This window comes from Anabrus simplex, chromosome 6, assembly GCF_040414725.1.
Source record: "Anabrus simplex isolate iqAnaSimp1 chromosome 6, ASM4041472v1, whole genome shotgun sequence".
NCBI lineage: Eukaryota > Metazoa > Arthropoda > Insecta > Orthoptera > Tettigoniidae > Anabrus > Anabrus simplex.
This window is the reverse complement of record NC_090270.1, coordinates 246,851,278-246,868,982: the sequence shown is the minus strand read 5'-3', so window position 1 is coordinate 246,868,982 and position 17,705 is coordinate 246,851,278. Positions and strand designations below refer to the sequence as shown.

The 17,705-nt window shown below is 44.0% G+C and overlaps 8 non-coding genes across 8 annotated transcripts; all 8 read right to left on the bottom strand.

The window, feature by feature from the left end:
- Positions 1-1,963: 1,963 nt before the first annotated feature.
- TRNAS-GCU (transfer RNA serine (anticodon GCU)) lies at positions 1,964-2,045 on the bottom strand. The gene has a single exon. It is a non-coding gene; the product is annotated as a tRNA-Ser (tRNA).
- Positions 2,046-3,433: 1,388 nt separating this feature from the next.
- TRNAN-GUU (transfer RNA asparagine (anticodon GUU)) lies at positions 3,434-3,507 on the bottom strand. Its single transcript has one exon. It is a non-coding gene; the product is annotated as a tRNA-Asn (tRNA).
- A 2,679-nt stretch (positions 3,508-6,186) lies between these two features.
- Positions 6,187-6,268, bottom strand: TRNAS-GCU (transfer RNA serine (anticodon GCU)). Its single transcript has one exon. It is a non-coding gene; the product is annotated as a tRNA-Ser (tRNA).
- Positions 6,269-7,652: 1,384 nt separating this feature from the next.
- TRNAN-GUU (transfer RNA asparagine (anticodon GUU)) lies at positions 7,653-7,726 on the bottom strand. The gene has a single exon. It is a non-coding gene; the product is annotated as a tRNA-Asn (tRNA).
- A 2,586-nt stretch (positions 7,727-10,312) lies between these two features.
- On the bottom strand, positions 10,313-10,394 carry TRNAS-GCU (transfer RNA serine (anticodon GCU)). The gene has a single exon. It is a non-coding gene; the product is annotated as a tRNA-Ser (tRNA).
- Positions 10,395-11,782: 1,388 nt separating this feature from the next.
- On the bottom strand, positions 11,783-11,856 carry TRNAN-GUU (transfer RNA asparagine (anticodon GUU)). Its single transcript has one exon. It is a non-coding gene; the product is annotated as a tRNA-Asn (tRNA).
- Positions 11,857-14,520: 2,664 nt separating this feature from the next.
- TRNAS-GCU (transfer RNA serine (anticodon GCU)) lies at positions 14,521-14,602 on the bottom strand. Its single transcript has one exon. It is a non-coding gene; the product is annotated as a tRNA-Ser (tRNA).
- Positions 14,603-15,986: 1,384 nt separating this feature from the next.
- TRNAN-GUU (transfer RNA asparagine (anticodon GUU)) lies at positions 15,987-16,060 on the bottom strand. The gene has a single exon. It is a non-coding gene; the product is annotated as a tRNA-Asn (tRNA).
- Between the last annotated feature and the right edge of the window lie 1,645 nt (positions 16,061-17,705).

Sequence of the window (17,705 nt, the reverse complement as noted above, 5' to 3'; positions counted from 1 at the left end):
GCCTCATTTATCGCTCTACATGTTTGTTTCTAAACCATTTCCTCGCATCTCCCATATTAAGGGGGTAAATTGAGTTGAAATTTTGAATAGGGCGAAATTTGGGTGCATTTTTAACATTTTACATTACATTTTGCCTACTTATGTATAAGCTAGAATCATGAAATTTGGTACACATATGTCCCTTAATTGTGCCAATGTGCGCACACAACGTGATGATCCTATCATTGTTATAAGTGTGTCAAAGAATAAAATATACTTGTAAAAATCACCAAATTTACGAACAATCCAGAAATACGGCCAAATTTAACGTATAAGGGAGAGAGATACGACAAAATGTCACAGGACCAAAGTTGTAGATCACTCCGAATTGAAGCGACGTTGTGCCATCCGTTTTGTGATACGACTTACCGTTTAGCCAAAAAATAGCTCAGAAGGAATGTCTGCACAGTCATTAAAATTGCCTCCATATTTCGATATCCTTGGGGGTAAAAAGTGAAAAATTTGAACATCTTGGAATTTTCCCGTCGGTTAGGGTTCAAAAGCTATAATTTCACCAAATTTCAATTGTCTACCTCGTCTCGCAGGTTGTGCCGCCATCTTGATTTGGGGGGATGGGGGATAAAAATGAGGAAATTCCCGAAAATTTTTAAGCCCACGAAACCTATAGGTTATCGTTTTGGATATACTATACGACTGTGTTCTTATACTGAGCCCAAAATTTGAGCCCCCCCAGCGTGCCCCCTTCAGGGAATTTTGAGAATTTCCGATTTTTCTAGGGATCCTGGGGTCATCAGTTTCCCTCGTACCAAGTTTCAAATTTCTGAGATTTCTGGAAGTGCCTCATTAATTCACGTCTTTTTTCATTTTTAAATATTTATATATACATCGCTCCAGCCCGACTTGCTTTTATATATATAGATAAATACTGAGTGGAATCTGTAACCCTGTTGTACGGTTACAAGGGTAAGCAGATTAAGAAGAAAATATAATATCAATAGAATATATACAGGACATTGGTTGAAGCACTAAAAAAAAATCAAAACAGCGTTCTTTTACTTTGATCACTGAGTATTGTTCCAGATTCTTATTTTATTCTTAATCCATTTAACGCCGAGGGTTGCTTTTTCTCTCCGAATCAACGAGAGATCCCTTCTCGACCGCCTCAAATGCAGTATCCTGGAGCGTGAGACTTTGCACCGGAGGTACGTCTGGAAAGCAAGTTGCTTTACGCCGCACCGACACAGATAGGTCTTATGGCGACGATGGGACAGGAAAGGGCTAGGAGTGAGAAGGAAGCGGCCTTGGCCTTAATTAAGGTACAGCCCCAGCATTTGCCTGGTGTGAAAATGGGAAACCACGGAGAACCATTTTCAGGGCTGCCGACAGTGGGGTTTGAACCTACTATCTCCCGAATACTGGATACTGGCCGCGCTTAAGCGACTGCAGCTATCGAGCTTGGTCGTCTGGAAAGGAGAAACAGTACCTGACCAAGGCGACCTAATCTAATATGCTGAAAGGGCCTAGCCGATGGATGGGAGATCGGAAGGGATAGGCAATGAAGCGGCCGTGGCCTACGGTTAGGTATCCAACCGGCATTAGATTGAAGGAGAGGAGAGAAACCAATGAAAACCACTCCCAGGATAGCTTAAGTGGGAATCGAGCCCCGTCTCCAGCAGCACGGCCTCTCGAGGCTGATTGGACCCCGTTCCAGTCCTAGTACCTCTTTCTAAATTTCGTGGCTGAGCCGGGAATAGAATCCGGCCCTCTGTGGGAGAGAGGGTAGCAACTAATCACACTAACCAATATACATCAGAGGCGGGCAGCACGTATCAATATGAATGAATAAGAACCTATGCACTTAGTAGTGTCTGCGCCCTAACAGCACCGCTTAGAAACGATTTTTTGCTATTATACTTTTATACTTCAAAAGCATCATATGTGGTTCGACATAAAATTCTACAATCGACGAGGATGGGATTCGAACCCACGCGTGCAGAGCACATTGGATTAGCAGTCCAACGCCTCAACCACTCGGCCACCTCGTCGTAACGGCCTGCATCAGTATTACGACTTACTGTTATTTCATTATTATTGATGCGCCCGGTCCTGATACACTACTGTGTATGTGTTCTAGAACGTGTCAGTACTGCTGTGTGATATTTAAGGTGTGTTTAGAGGCAGAACTGGTTTGTGAAAGTACGTCGGCCCCTCTACATTTCTTTGTTCAATGATACCAGCATCCCTCTAACAGTTATTATGTTTTCCAGTTTTGTGCTTGGATAGGACTTATTCCTCATGTGTCGCATGTACTTCATACACTGCGTTCTGAAAGTGCTCAGCTATCGCAAGTTTTAATTAAGTTACTAGAGGACCCGTATGTGGTGTAGTATTTGGTGTGATTAGCTGCCATCCTCGGAGGCCTGGGCTCGATTCCCGTCTCCGCCACGAAATTTGAAAAGTGGTACGAGGGCTGGACAGGGTTCCACTCAGCCTCGGGAGGTCAACTGAGTACAGGTGGGTCCGATTCCCTCCTCAGCCATCTCGACGTGATTTTCTGTGGTTTCCCAGTTCTTCCCCAGGCAAATGTCGGAATGGCACCGAACGTAAAGATATGACCGCATCCTTCCCTATCCCTTTCCAACTTCCCATCCCCCACAACACCCCTGTTAAGAATAGCAGGTGAAGCCGCCGAGGCAAGGTACTGTTGCTCCCCCAGTTGTATGCCCGACCAAATGTCCCACATCCAGGACACTACCACTCAACATTTTCTTGGTGTGCTATGCATCGAGCGAGGCAGAAGGTGATATTATGATCTCATTGGACAGAGATATGCTCCACAGGGAAAACCAACCCTGGACTGTGAACGGACTCAGAAAGGAAGAAAGAAAGAATGAAAGAAAGAAAAATGAAGTATTTTATATGTCGTCACACCGCCCTTCGAAAGTCCGTCTACCTCAGCCACGTTTGAACCCTAACAAAAGCCTTCGGTAGATAAATAGTGAAGCAGTCGATTTGACCTCCGGAATCAAAAATATGTGGCATATCTTACTAGATTCCTGCAAGTTGAGCCTAACTGGAGCAACTTCACTGAAATTCGAACTGTCTCCTATGAAGATTTACGTATGTCTAAGAGTATTTTCCTTGTTTGCAATATATATCCTGGGTGGACCATACGTACAACCAGGGGAGTACAGATACTTGTAGAACTGGAAAGATTGTATGGTCATGGTGACACTACCCTGCTCCTAATCGGTGATGCCTTGTATTCATCAGTATATCCCCATACCGATAAGAACCGAGGACATGCACACATCTGTCACGCTGCGGTGTTTCCAGGGTGTGGCGTCCTGAGTATCGTAGGGGGCCACATACTTCTACAGTGAAACATCTGTTGAAGGACCTTGTAGTGTGACACTGGGCTTTAAAATGTTGTCGCCCCCGGGTGGGCTCGAACCACCAACCTTTCGGTTAACAGCCGAACGCGCTAGCCGATTGCGCCACGGAGGCTACGTGCTAATGGCGTTAAGAATGACCAGTTCTAGACACGTGCACTTTCATTTTGTTCATTGCTTGTCTAATGCTTATCATGCCTAAAGATAATGACTGCTTGATGTCTTTGGAGTGTACAGATCGGGAAAGGGAAGCGCTGACGCTGATTCAGAACTATTTGATAAGGTAATCAGCTATGCGGGAAACGACTTGGAAAGTAATGTGATTGTAGCGGGAGACCTCAATTTATCAAATGTCAATTTGGAAGGTAATGTGAACGACAGGAAGCATGAGAAACGAATTTGGGAAGGACATCTGATTCAGAAAGAGATGGAACCAACTAGAGGGAAGATTATATTGGACGTGGTGCTGGTAAAACTAGACGAGCTCTATAGAGAAACCGAAGTAATAGATGGTATTAGTGATCGCAGTTAAAAATAAATGTGGTAGAGTGGAAGGTCTTAAAGTAGAGCTAATAGGTACCACATGGCTGGTAAAACAGGCATGAGGGAGTTTAAAAAGTAACTATGATCGACAGAAAACGATAAATGAAAATGTAAACAGACTCCTATTTTTTTGCAAGTTGCTTTACGTCGCACCGACACAGATAAGTCTTACGGCGACGATGGGACAGGAAGGGGCTAGGAGTGTACGAGTGGGAAGGAAGTGGCAGTGGCCTTAATTAAGGTACAGCCCTAGCATTTGGCTCGTGTGAAAATGGGAAACCACGGAAAACCATCTTCAGGGCTGCCGACGGTGGGGTTCGTACCCACTATCTCCCGAATAATGGACACTGGCAGCACGTAAGCGACTGCAGCTATCGAGCTCGGTAAAGAGACAAGGAGTTGGCCTACATACCATGTACGCGTGTAGGGAGCTCCAATGTAATTACGTCCACTCAATATATTATAAGAAATTGGAAAATATTATTGAAACATCTTGTGAAGTCCATCCTCACAAGAAGATGATGTTTCTTTACAGCATAGTACCGGTTTCTGCTCGGATACAACCACCACTTGTAGACCTCCTCGATTATTACTTCCTCAAACACAACTCTTAGCACCGACCATCACTCTATGACCACTTCTTCCATTTGATACATCTGACTGATACATATGATCTGATAGATATGATAACTCTCACCACCGTTGCATCGACTTTTATAACCTCGCGATGACAACTCATCTCCCTACTCTCTGTTCATCCGTTCCAGCTCAACATACAGTAGCTGGCGAATACTGACACTTGGTCGCAATCACGTGTCCACGCACTGATGTCATCAGTCATGTGTCGTATAAGCTTACCCAAGCGGATTACAGTGACTATGAGGCATGAGTCACCGGAAAACCTACTTGCACATAACATTCTCAGTTAAACATAGCCTCGATTGCAAAATACTCTGCCAACACATCTGCCTAGAGTTACAAGCCACAGAATGACTATATCAAACCAACAAATCTCACTTACTAATATACAGCATAATTACAAACATATTCACTTAACCTATGATTAAATACAATAATATGCGTGATACCTAATTATTACAGTCTAAATGATGAGAAACAGAATATAAAATCTAATGAATCGGGTTAATAATAATAATAATAATAATAATAATAATAATAATAATAATAATAATAATAATAATAATAATAAATACTGAGTGGAATCTGTAACCCTGTTGTACGGTTACAAGGTTAAGCAGATTAAGAAGTAAATATAATATCAATAGAATATATACAGGACATTGGTTGAAGCCCAAAAAAAAAATCAAAACAGCGTTCTTTTACTTTGATCATTGAGTATTGTTCCAGATTCTTATTTTATTCTTAATCCATTTAACGCCGAGGGTTGCTTTTTCTCTCCGAATCAACGAGAGATCCCTTCTCGACCGCCTCAAATGCAGTATCCTGGAGCGTGAGACTTTGCACCGGAGGTACGTCTGGAAAGCAAGTTGCTTTACGCCGCACCGACACAGATAGGTCTTATGGCGACGATGGGACAGGAAAGGGCTAGGAGTGAGAAGGAAGCGGAGCTGGCCTTAATTAAGGTACAGCCCCAGCATTTGCCTGCTGTGAAAATGGGAAACCACGGAGAACCATTTTCAGGGCTGCCGACAGTGGGGTTTGAACCTACTATCTCCCGAATACTGGATACTGGCCGCGCTTAAGCGACTGCAGCTATCGAGCTTGGTCGTCTGGAAAGGAGAAACAGTACCTGACCAAGGCGACCTAATCTAATATGCTGAAAGGGCCTTGCCGATGGATGGGAGATCGGAAGGAATAGGCAATGAAGCGGCCGTGGCCTACGGTTAGGTATCCAATCGGCATTAGATTGAAGGAGAGGAGAGAAACCAATGAAAACCACTCCCAGGATAGCTTAAGTGGGAATCGAGCCCCGTCTCCAGCAGCACGGCCTCTCGAGGCTGATTGGACCCCGTTCCAGTCCTAGTACCTCTTTCTAAATTTCGTGGCTGAGCCGGGAATAGAATCCGGCCCTCTGTGGGAGAGAGGGTAGCAACTAATCACACTAACCAATATACATCAGAGGCGGGCAGCACGTATCAATATGAATGAATAAGAACCTATGCACTTAGTAGTGTCTGCGCCCTAACAGCACCGCTTAGAAACGTTTTTTTGCTATTATACTTTTATACTTCAAAAGCATCATATGTGGTTCGACATAAAATTCTACAATCGACGAGGATGGGATTCGAACCCACGCGTGCAGAGCACATTGGATTAGCAGTCCAACGCCTTAACCACTCGGCCACCTCGTCGTAACGCCCGGCATCAGTATTAGGACTTACTGTTATTTCATTATTATTGATGCGCCCGGTCCTGATACACTACTGTGTATGTGTTCTAGAACGTGTCAGTACTGCTGTGTGATATTTAAGGTGTGTTTAGAGGCAGAACTGGTTTGTGAAAGTACGTCGGCCCCTCTACATTTCTTTGTTCAATGATACCAGCATCCCTCTAACAGTTATTATGTTTTCCAGTTTTGTGCTTGGATAGGACTTATTCCTCATGTGTCGCATGTACTTCATACACTGCGTTCTGAAAGTGCTCAGCTATCGCAAGTTTTAATTAAGTTACTAGAGGACCCGTATGTGGTGTAGTATTTGGTGTGATTAGCTGCCATCCCCGGAGGCCTGGGCTCGATTCCCGTCTCCGCCACGAAATTTGAAAAGTGGTACGAGGGCTGGACAGGGTTCCACTCAGCCTCGGGAGGTCAACTGAGTACAGGTGGGTCCGATTCCCTCCTCAGCCATCTCGACGTGATTTTCTGTGGTTTCCCAGTTCTTCCCCAGGCAAATGTCGGAATGGCACCGAACGTAAAGATATGACCGCATCCTTCCCTATCCCTTTCCAACTTCCCATCCCCCACAACACCCCTGTTAAGAATAGCAGGTGAAGCCGCCGAGGCAAGGTACTGGTGCTCCCCCAGTTGTATGCCCGACAAAATGTCCCACATCCAGGACACTACCACTCAACATTTTCTTGGTGTGCTATGCATCGAGCGAGGCAGAAGGTGATATTATGATCTCATTGGACAGAGATATGCTCCACAGGGAAAACCAATCCTGGACGGTGAACGGACTTAGAAAGGAAGAAAGAAAGAAAGAAAGAAAAATGAAGTATTTTATATGTCGTCATACCGCCCTTCGAAAGTCCGTCTACCTCAGCCACGTTTGAACCCTAACAAAAGCCTTCGGTAGATAAATAGTGATGCAGTCGATTTGACCTCCGGAATCAAAAATATGTGGCATATCTTACTAGATTCCTGCAAGTTGAGCCTAACTGGAGCAACTTCACTTAAATTCGAACTGTCTCCTATGAAGATTTACGTATGTCTAAGAGTATTGTCCTTGTTTGCAATATATATCCTGGGTGGACCATACGTACAACCAGGGGAGTACAGATACTTGTAGAACTGGAAAGATTGTATGGTCATGGTGACACTACCCTGCTCCTAATCGGTGATGCCTTGTATTCATCAGTATATCCCCATACCGATAAGAACCAAGGACATGCACACATCTGTCACGCTGCGGTGTTTCCAGGGTGTGGCGTCCTGACTATCGTAGGGGGCCACATATTTCTACAGTGAAACATCTGTTGAAGGACCTTGTAGTGTGACACTGGGCTTTAAAATGTTGTCGCCCCCGGGTGGGCTCGAACCACCAACCTTTCGGTTAACAGCCGAACGCGCTAGCCGATTGCGCCACGGAGGCTACGTGCTAATGGCGTTAAGAATGACCAGTTCTAGACACGTGCACTTTCATTTTGTTCATTGCTTGTCTAATGCTTATCATGCCTAAAGATAATGACTGCTTGATGTCTTTGGAGTGTACAGATCGGGAAAGGGAAGTGCTGACGCTGATTCAGAACTATTTGATAAGGTAATCAGCTATGTGGGAACCGACTTGGAAAGTAATGTGATTGTAGCGGGAGACCTCAATTTATCAAATGTCAATTTGGAAGGTAATGTGAACGACAGGAAGCATGAGCAACGAATTTGGGAAGGACATCTGATTCAGAAAGAGATGGAACCAACTAGAGGGAAGAATATATTGGACGTGGTGCTGGTAAAACTAGACGAGCTCTATAGAGAAACCGAAGTAATAGATGGTATTAGTGATCGCAGTTAAAAATAAATGTGGTAGAGTGGAAGGTCTTAAAGTAGAGCTAATAGGTACCACATGGCTGGTAAAACAGGCATGAGGGAGTTTAAAAAGTAACTATGATCGACAGAAAACGATAAATGAAAATGTAAACAGACTCCTATTTTTTTGCAAGTTGCTTTACGTCGCACCGACACAGATAAGTCTTACGGCGACGATGGGACAGGAAGGGGCTAGGAGTGTACGAGTGGGAAGGAAGTGGCAGTGGCCTTAATTAAGGTACAGCCCTAGCATTTGACTCGTGTGAAAATGGGAAACCACGGAAAACCATCTTCAGGGCTGCCGACGGTGGAGTTCGTACCCACTATCTCCCGAATAATGGACACTGGCAGCACGTAAGCGACTGCAGCTATCGAGCTCGGTAAAGAGACAAGGAGTTGGCCTACATACCATGTACGCGTGTAGGGAGCTCCAATGTAATTACGTCCACTCAATATATTATAAGAAATTGGAAAATATTATTGAAACATCTTGTGAAGTCCATCCTCACAAGAAGATGATGTTTCTTTACAGCATAGTACCGGTTTCTGCTCGGATACAACCACCACTTGTAGACCTCCTCGATTATTACTTCCTCAAACACAACTCTTAGCACTGACCATCACTCTATGACCACTTCTTCCATTTGATACATCTGACTGATACATATGATCTGATAGATATGATACCTCTCACCACCGTTGCATCGACTTTTATAACCTCGCGATGACAACTCATCTCCCTACTCTCTGTTCATCCGTTCCAGCTCAACATACAGTAGCTGGCGAATACTGACACTTGGTCGCAATCACGTGTCCACGCACTGATGTCATCAGTCATGTGTCGTATAAGCTTACCCAAGCGGATTACAGTGACTATGCGGCATGAGTCACCGGAAAACCTACTTGCACATAACATTCTCAGTTAAACATAGCCTCGATTGCAAAATACTCTGCCAACACATCTGCCTAGAGTTACAAGCCACAGAATGACTATATCAAACCAACAAATCTCACTTACTAATATACAGCATAATTACAAACATATTCACTTAACCTATGATTAAATACAATAATATGCGTGATACCTAATTATTACAGTCTAAATGATGAGAAACAGAATATAAAATCTAATGAATCGGGTTAATAATAATAATAATAATAATAATAATAATAATAATAATAATAATAATAATAATAATAATAATAGATACTGAGTGGAATCTGTAACCCTGTTGTACGGTTACAAGCGTATGCAGATTAAGAAGAAAATATAATATCAAAAGAATATATACAGGACATTGGTTGAAGCACTAAAAAAAAATCAAAACAGCGTTCTTTTACTTTGATCACTGAGTATTGTTCCAGATTCTTATGTTATTCTTAATCCATTTAACGCCGAGGGTTGCTTTTTCTCTCCGAATCAACGAGAGATCCCTTCTCGACCGCCTCAAATGCAGTATCCTGGAGCGTGAGACTTTGCACCTTAGGCGGCCTTGGCCTTAATTAAGGTACAACCCCAGCATTTGCCTGGTGTGAAAATGGGAAACCACGGAGAACCATTTTCAGGGCTGCCGACAGTGGGGTTTGAACCTACTATCTCCCGAATACTGGATACTGGCTGCGCTTAAGCGACTGCAGCTATCGAGCTTGGTCGTCTGGAAAGGAGAAACAGTACCTGACCAAGGCGACCTAATCTAATATGCTGAAAGGGCCTTGCCGATGGATGGGAGATCGGAAGGAATAGGCAATGAAGCGGCCGTGGCCTACGGTTAGGTATCCAATCGGCATTAGATTGAAGGAGAGGAGAGAAACCAATGAAAACCACTCCCAGGATAGCTTAAGTGGGAATCGAGCCCCGTCTCCAGCAGCACGGCCTCTCGAGGCTGATTGGACCCCGTTCCAGTCCTAGTACCTCTTTCTAAATTTCGTGGCTGAGCCGGGAATAGAATCCGGCCCTCTGTGGGAGAGAGGGTAGCAACTAATCACACTAACCAATATACATCAGAGGCGGGCAGCACGTATCAATATGAATGAATAAGAACCTATGCACTTAGTAGTGTCTGCGCCCTAACAGCACCGCTTAGAAACGATTTTTTGCTATTATACTTTTATACTTCAAAAGCATCATATGTGGTTCGACATAAAATTCTACAATCGACGAGGATGGGATTCGAACCCACGCGTGCAGAGCACATTGGATTAGCAGTCCAACGCCTTAACCACTCGGCCACCTCATCGTAACGGCCGGCATCATTATTAGGACTTACTGTTATTTCATTATTATTGATGCGCCCGGTCCTGATACACTACTGTGTATGTGTTCTAGAACGTGTCAGTACTGCTGTGTGATATTTAAGGTGTGTTTAGAGGCAGAACTGGTTTGTGAAAGTACGTCGGCCCCTCTACATTTCTTTGTTCAATGATACCAGCATCCCTCTAACAGTTATTATGTTTTCCAGTTTTGTGCTTGGATAGGACTTATTCCTCATGTGTCGCATGTACTTCATACACTGTGTTCTGTAAGTGCTCAGCTATCGCAAGTTTTAATTAAGTTACTAGAGGACCCGTATGTGGTGTAGTATTTGGTGTGATTAGCTGCCATCCCCGGAGGCCTGGGCTCGATTCCCGTCTCCGCCACGAAATTTGAAATGTGGTACGAGGGCTGGACAGGGTTCCACTCAGCCTCGGGAGGTCAACTGAGTACAGGTGGGTCCGATTCCCTCCTCAGCCATCTCGACGTGATTTTCTGTGGTTTCCCAGTTCTTCCCCAGGCAAATGTCGGAATGGCACCGAACGTAAAGATATGACCGCATCCTTCCCTATCCCTTTCCAACTTCCCATCCCCCACAACACCCCTGTTAAGAATAGCAGGTGAAGCCGCCGAGGCAAGGTACTGTTGCTCCCCCAGTTGTATGCCCGACCAAATGTCCCACATCCAGGACACTACCACTCAACATTTTCTTGGTGTGCTATGCATCGAGCGAGGCAGAAGGTGATATTATGATCTCATTGGACAGAGATATTCTCCACAGGGAAAACCTACCCTGGACTGTGAACGGACTCAGAAAGGAAGAAAGAAAGAATGAAAGAAAGAAAAATGAAGTATTTTATATGTCGTCATACCGCCCTTCGAAAGTCCGTCTACCTCAGCCACGTTTGAACCCTAACAAAAGCCTTCGGTAGATAAATAGTGAAGCAGTCGATTTGACCTCCGGAATCAAAAATATGTGGCATATCTTACTAGATTCCTGCAAGTTGAGCCTAACTGGAGCAACTTCACTTAAATTCGAACTGTCTCCTATGAAGATTTACGTATGTCTAAGAGTATTTTCCTTGTTTGCAATATATATCCTAGGTGGACCATACGTACAACCAGTGGAGTACAGATACTTGTAGAACTGGAAAGATTGTATATTCATGGTGACACTACCCTGCTCCTAATCGGTGATGCCTTGTATTCATCAGTACATCCCCATACCGATAAAAACCAAGGACATGCACAAATCTGTCACGCTGCGGTGTTTCCAGAGTGTGGCGTCCTGACTATCGTAGGGGGCCACATATTTCTACAGTGAAACATCTGTTGAAGGACCTTGTAGTGTGACACTGGGCTTTAAAATGTTGTCGCCCCCGGGTGGGCTCGAACCACCAACCTTTCGGTTAACAGCCGAACGCGCTAGCCGATTGCGCCACGGAGGCTACGTGCTAATGGCGTTAAGAATGACCAGTTCTAGACACGTGCACTTTCATTTTGATCATTGCTTGTCTAATGCTTATCATGCCTAAAGATAATGACTGCTTGATGTCTTTGGAGTGTACAGATCGGGAAAGGGAAGCGCTGACGCTGATTCAGAACTATTTGATAAGGTAATCAGCTATGTGGGAAACGACTTGGAAAGTAATGTGATTGTAGCGGGAGACCTCAATTTATCAAATGTCAATTTGGAAGGTAATGTGAACGACAGGAAGCATGAGAAACGAATTTGGGAAGGACATCTGATTCAGAAAGAGATGGAACCAACTAGAGGGAAGAATATATTGGACGTGGTGCTGGTAAAACTAGACGAGCTCTATAGAGAAACCGAAGTAATAGATGGTATTAGTGATCGCAGTTAAAAATAAATGTGGTAGAGTGGAAGGTCTTAAAGTAGAGCTAATAGGTACCACATGGCTGGTAAAACAGGCATGAGGGAGTTTAAAAAGTAACTATGATCGACAGAAAACGATAAATGAAAATGTAAACAGACTCCTATTTTTTTGCAAGTTGCTTTACGTCGCACCGACACAGATAAGTCTTACGGCGACGATGGGACAGGAAGGGGCTAGGAGTGTACGAGTGGGAAGGAAGTGGCAGTGGCCTTAATTAAGGTACAGCCCTAGCATTTGGCTCGTGTGAAAATGGGAAACCACGGAAAACCATCTTCAGGGCTGCCGACGGTGGGGTTCGTACCCACTATCTCCCGAATAATGGACACTGGCAGCACGTAAGCGACTGCAGCTATCGAGCTCGGTAAAGAGACAAGGAGTTGGCCTACATACCATGTACGCGTGTAGGGAGCTCCAAAGTAATTACGTCCACTCAATATATTATAAGAAATTGGAAAATATTATTGAAACATCTTGTGAAGTCCATCCTCACAAGAAGATGATGTTTCCTTACAGCATAGTACCGGTTTCTGCTCGGATACAACCACCACTTGTAGACCTCCTCGATTATTACTTCCTCAAACACAACTCTTAGCACTGACCATCACTCTATGACCACTTCTTCCATTTGATACATCTGACTGATACATATGATCTGATAGATATGATAACTCTCACCACCGTTGCATCGACTTTTATAACCTCGCGATGACAACTCATCTCCCTACTCTCTGTTCATCCGTTCCAGCTCAACATACAGTAGCTGGCGAATACTGACACTTGGTCGCAATCACGTGTCCACGCACTGATGTCATCAGTCATGTGTCGTATAAGCTTACCCAAGCGGATTACAGTGACTATGAGGCATGAGTCACCGGAAAACCTACTTGCACATAACATTCTCAGTTAAACATAGCCTCGATTGCAAAATACTCTGCCAACACATCTGCCTAGAGTTACAAGCCACAGAATGACTATATCAAACCAACAAATCTCACTTACTAATATACAGCATAATTACAAACATATTCACTTAACCTATGATTAAATACAATAATATGCGTGATACCTAATTATTACAGTCTAAATGATGAGAAACAGAATATAAAATCTAATGAATCGGGTTAATAATAATAATAATAATAATAATAATAATAATAATAATAAAAATAATAAATACTGAGTGGAATCTGTAACCCTGTTGTACGGTTACAAGGTTAAGCAGATTAAGAAGTAAATATAATATCAATAGAATATATACAGGACATTGGTTGAAGCCCAAAAAAAAAATCAAAACAGCGTTCTTTTACTTTGATCATTGAGTATTGTTCCAGATTCTTATTTTATTCTTAATCCATTTAACGCCGAGGGTTGCTTTTTCTCTCCGAATCAACGAGAGATCCCTTCTCGACCGCCTCAAATGCAGTATCCTGGAGCGTGAGACTTTGCACCGGAGGTACGTCTGGAAAGCAAGTTGCTTTACGCCGCACCGACACAGATAGGTCTTATGGCGACGATGGGACAGGAAAGGGCTAGGAGTGAGAAGGAAGCGGAGCTGGCCTTAATTAAGGTACAGCCCCAGCATTTGCCTGCTGTGAAAATGGGAAACCACGGAGAACCATTTTCAGGGCTGCCGACAGTGGGGTTTGAACCTACTATCTCCCGAATACTGGATACTGGCCGCGCTTAAGCGACTGCAGCTATCGAGCTTGGTCGTCTGGAAAGGAGAAACAGTACCTGACCAAGGCGACCTAATCTAATATGCTGAAAGGGCCTTGCCGATGGATGGGAGATCGGAAGGAATAGGCAATGAAGCGGCCGTGGCCTACGGTTAGGTATCCAATCGGCATTAGATTGAAGGAGAGGAGAGAAACCAATGAAAACCACTCCCAGGATAGCTTAAGTGGGAATCGAGCCCCGTCTCCAGCAGCACGGCCTCTCGAGGCTGATTGGACCCCGTTCCAGTCCTAGTACCTCTTTCTAAATTTCGTGGCTGAGCCGGGAATAGAATCCGGCCCTCTGTGGGAGAGAGGGTAGCAACTAATCACACTAACCAATATACATCACAGGCGGGCAGCACGTATCAATATGAATGAATAAGAACCTATGCACTTAGTAGTGTCTGCGCCCTAACAGCACCGCTTAGAAACGTTTTTTTGCTATTATACTTTTATACTTCAAAAGCATCATATGTGGTTCGACATAAAATTCTACAATCGACGAGGATGGGATTCGAACCCACGCGTGCAGAGCACATTGGATTAGCAGTCCAACGCCTTAACCACTCGGCCACCTCGTCGTAACGCCCGGCATCAGTATTAGGACTTACTGTTATTTCATTATTATTGATGCGCCCGGTCCTGATACACTACTGTGTATGTGTTCTAGAACGTGTCAGTACTGCTGTGTGATATTTAAGGTGTGTTTAGAGGCAGAACTGGTTTGTGAAAGTACGTCGGCCCCTCTACATTTCTTTGTTCAATGATACCAGCATCCCTCTAACAGTTATTATGTTTTCCAGTTTTGTGCTTGGATAGGACTTATTCCTCATGTGTCGCATGTACTTCATACACTGCGTTCTGAAAGTGCTCAGCTATCGCAAGTTTTAATTAAGTTACTAGAGGACCCGTATGTGGTGTAGTATTTGGTGTGATTAGCTGCCATCCCCGGAGGCCTGGGCTCGATTCCCGTCTCCGCCACGAAATTTGAAAAGTGGTACGAGGGCTGGACAGGGTTCCACTCAGCCTCGGGAGGTCAACTGAGTACAGGTGGGTCCGATTCCCTCCTCAGCCATCTCGACGTGATTTTCTGTGGTTTCCCAGTTCTTCCCCAGGCAAATGTCGGAATGGCACCGAACGTAAAGATATGACCGCATCCTTCCCTATCCCTTTCCAACTTCCCATCCCCCACAACACCCCTGTTAAGAATAGCAGGTGAAGCCGCCGAGGCAAGGTACTGGTGCTCCCCCAGTTGTATGCCCGACAAAATGTCCCACATCCAGGACACTACCACTCAACATTTTCTTGGTGTGCTATGCATCGAGCGAGGCAGAAGGTGATATTATGATCTCATTGGACAGAGATATGCTCCACAGGGAAAACCAACCCTGGACGGTGAACGGACTCAGAAAGGAAGAAAGAAAGAAAGAAAGAAAAATGAAGTATTTTATATGTCGTCATACCGCCCTTCGAAAGTCCGTCTACCTCAGCCACGTTTGAACCCTAACAAAAGCCTTCGGTAGATAAATAGTGATGCAGTCGATTTGACCTCCGGAATCAAAAATATGTGGCATATCTTACTAGATTCCTGCAAGTTGAGCCTAACTGGAGCAACTTCACTTAAATTCGAACTGTCTCCTATGAAGATTTACGTATGTCTAAGAGTATTGTCCTTGTTTGCAATATATATCCTGGGTGGACCATACGTACAACCAGGGGAGTACAGATACTTGTAGAACTGGAAAGATTGTATGGTCATGGTGACACTACCCTGCTCCTAATCGGTGATGCCTTGTATTCATCAGTATATCCCCATACCGATAAGAACCAAGGACATGCACACATCTGTCACGCTGCGGTGTTTCCAGGGTGTGGCGTCCTGACTATCGTAGGGGGCCACATATTTCTACAGTGAAACATCTGTTGAAGGACCTTGTAGTGTGACACTGGGCTTTAAAATGTTGTCGCCCCCGGGTGGGCTCGAACCACCAACCTTTCGGTTAACAGCCGAACGCGCTAGCCGATTGCGCCACGGAGGCTACGTGCTAATGGCGTTAAGAATGACCAGTTCTAGACACGTGCACTTTCATTTGGTTCATTGCTTGTCTAATGCTTATCATGCCTAAAGATAATGACTGCTTGATGTCTTTGGAGTGTACAGATCGGGAAAGGGAAGTGCTGACGCTGATTCAGAACTATTTGATAAGGTAATCAGCTATGTGGGAACCGACTTGGAAAGTAATGTGATTGTAGCGGGAGACCTCAATTTATCAAATGTCAATTTGGAAGGTAATGTGAACGACAGGAAGGATGAGCAACGAATTTGGGAAGGATATCTGATTCAGAAAGAGATGGAACCAACTAGAGGGAAGAATATATTGGACGTGGTGCTGGTAAAACTAGACGAGCTCTATAGAGAAACCGAAGTAATAGATGGTATTAGTGATCGCAGTTAAAAATAAATGTGGTAGAGTGGAAGGTCTTAAAGTAGAGCTAATAGGTACCACATGGCTGGTAAAACAGGCATGAGGGAGTTTAAAAAGTAACTATGATCGACAGAAAACGATAAATGAAAATGTAAACAGACTCCTATTTTTTTGCAAGTTGCTTTACGTCGCACCGACACAGATAAGTCTTACGGCGACGATGGGACAGGAAGGGGCTAGGAGTGTACGAGTGGGAAGGAAGTGGCAGTGGCCTTAATTAAGGTACAGCCCTAGCATTTGACTCGTGTGAAAATGGGAAACCACGGAAAACCATCTTCAGGGCTGCCGACGGTGGAGTTCGTACCCACTATCTCCCGAATAATGGACACTGGCAGCACGTAAGCGACTGCAGCTATCGAGCTCGGTAAAGAGACAAGGAGTTGGCCTACATACCATGTACGCGTGTAGGGAGCTCCAATGTAATTACGTCCACTCAATATATTATAAGAAATTGGAAAATATTATTGAAACATCTTGTGAAGTCCATCCTCACAAGAAGATGATGTTTCTTTACAGCATAGTACCGGTTTCTGCTCGGATACAACCACCACTTGTAGACCTCCTCGATTATTACTTCCTCAAACACAACTCTTAGCACTGACCATCACTCTATGACCACTTCTTCCATTTGATACATCTGACTGATACATATGATCTGATAGATATGATACCTCTCACCACCGTTGCATCGACTTTTATAACCTCGCGATGACAACTCATCTCCCTACTCTCTGTTCATCCGTTCCAGCTCAACATACAGTAGCTGGCGAATACTGACACTTGGTCGCAATCACGTGTCCACGCACTGATGTCATCAGTCATGTGTCGTATAAGCTTACCCAAGCGGATTACAGTGACTATGCGGCATGAGTCACCGGAAAACCTACTTGCACATAACATTCTCAGTTAAACATAGCCTCGATTGCAAAATACTCTGCCAACACATCTGCCTAGAGTTACAAGCCACAGAATGACTATATCAAACCAACAAATCTCACTTACTAATATACAGCATAATTACAAACATATTCACTTAACCTATGATTAAATACAATAATATGCGTGATACCTAATTATTACAGTCTAAATGATGAGAAACAGAATATAAAATCTAATGAATCGGGTTAATAATAATAATAATAATAATAATAATAATAATAATAATAATAATAATAATAATAATAATAATAATAGATAC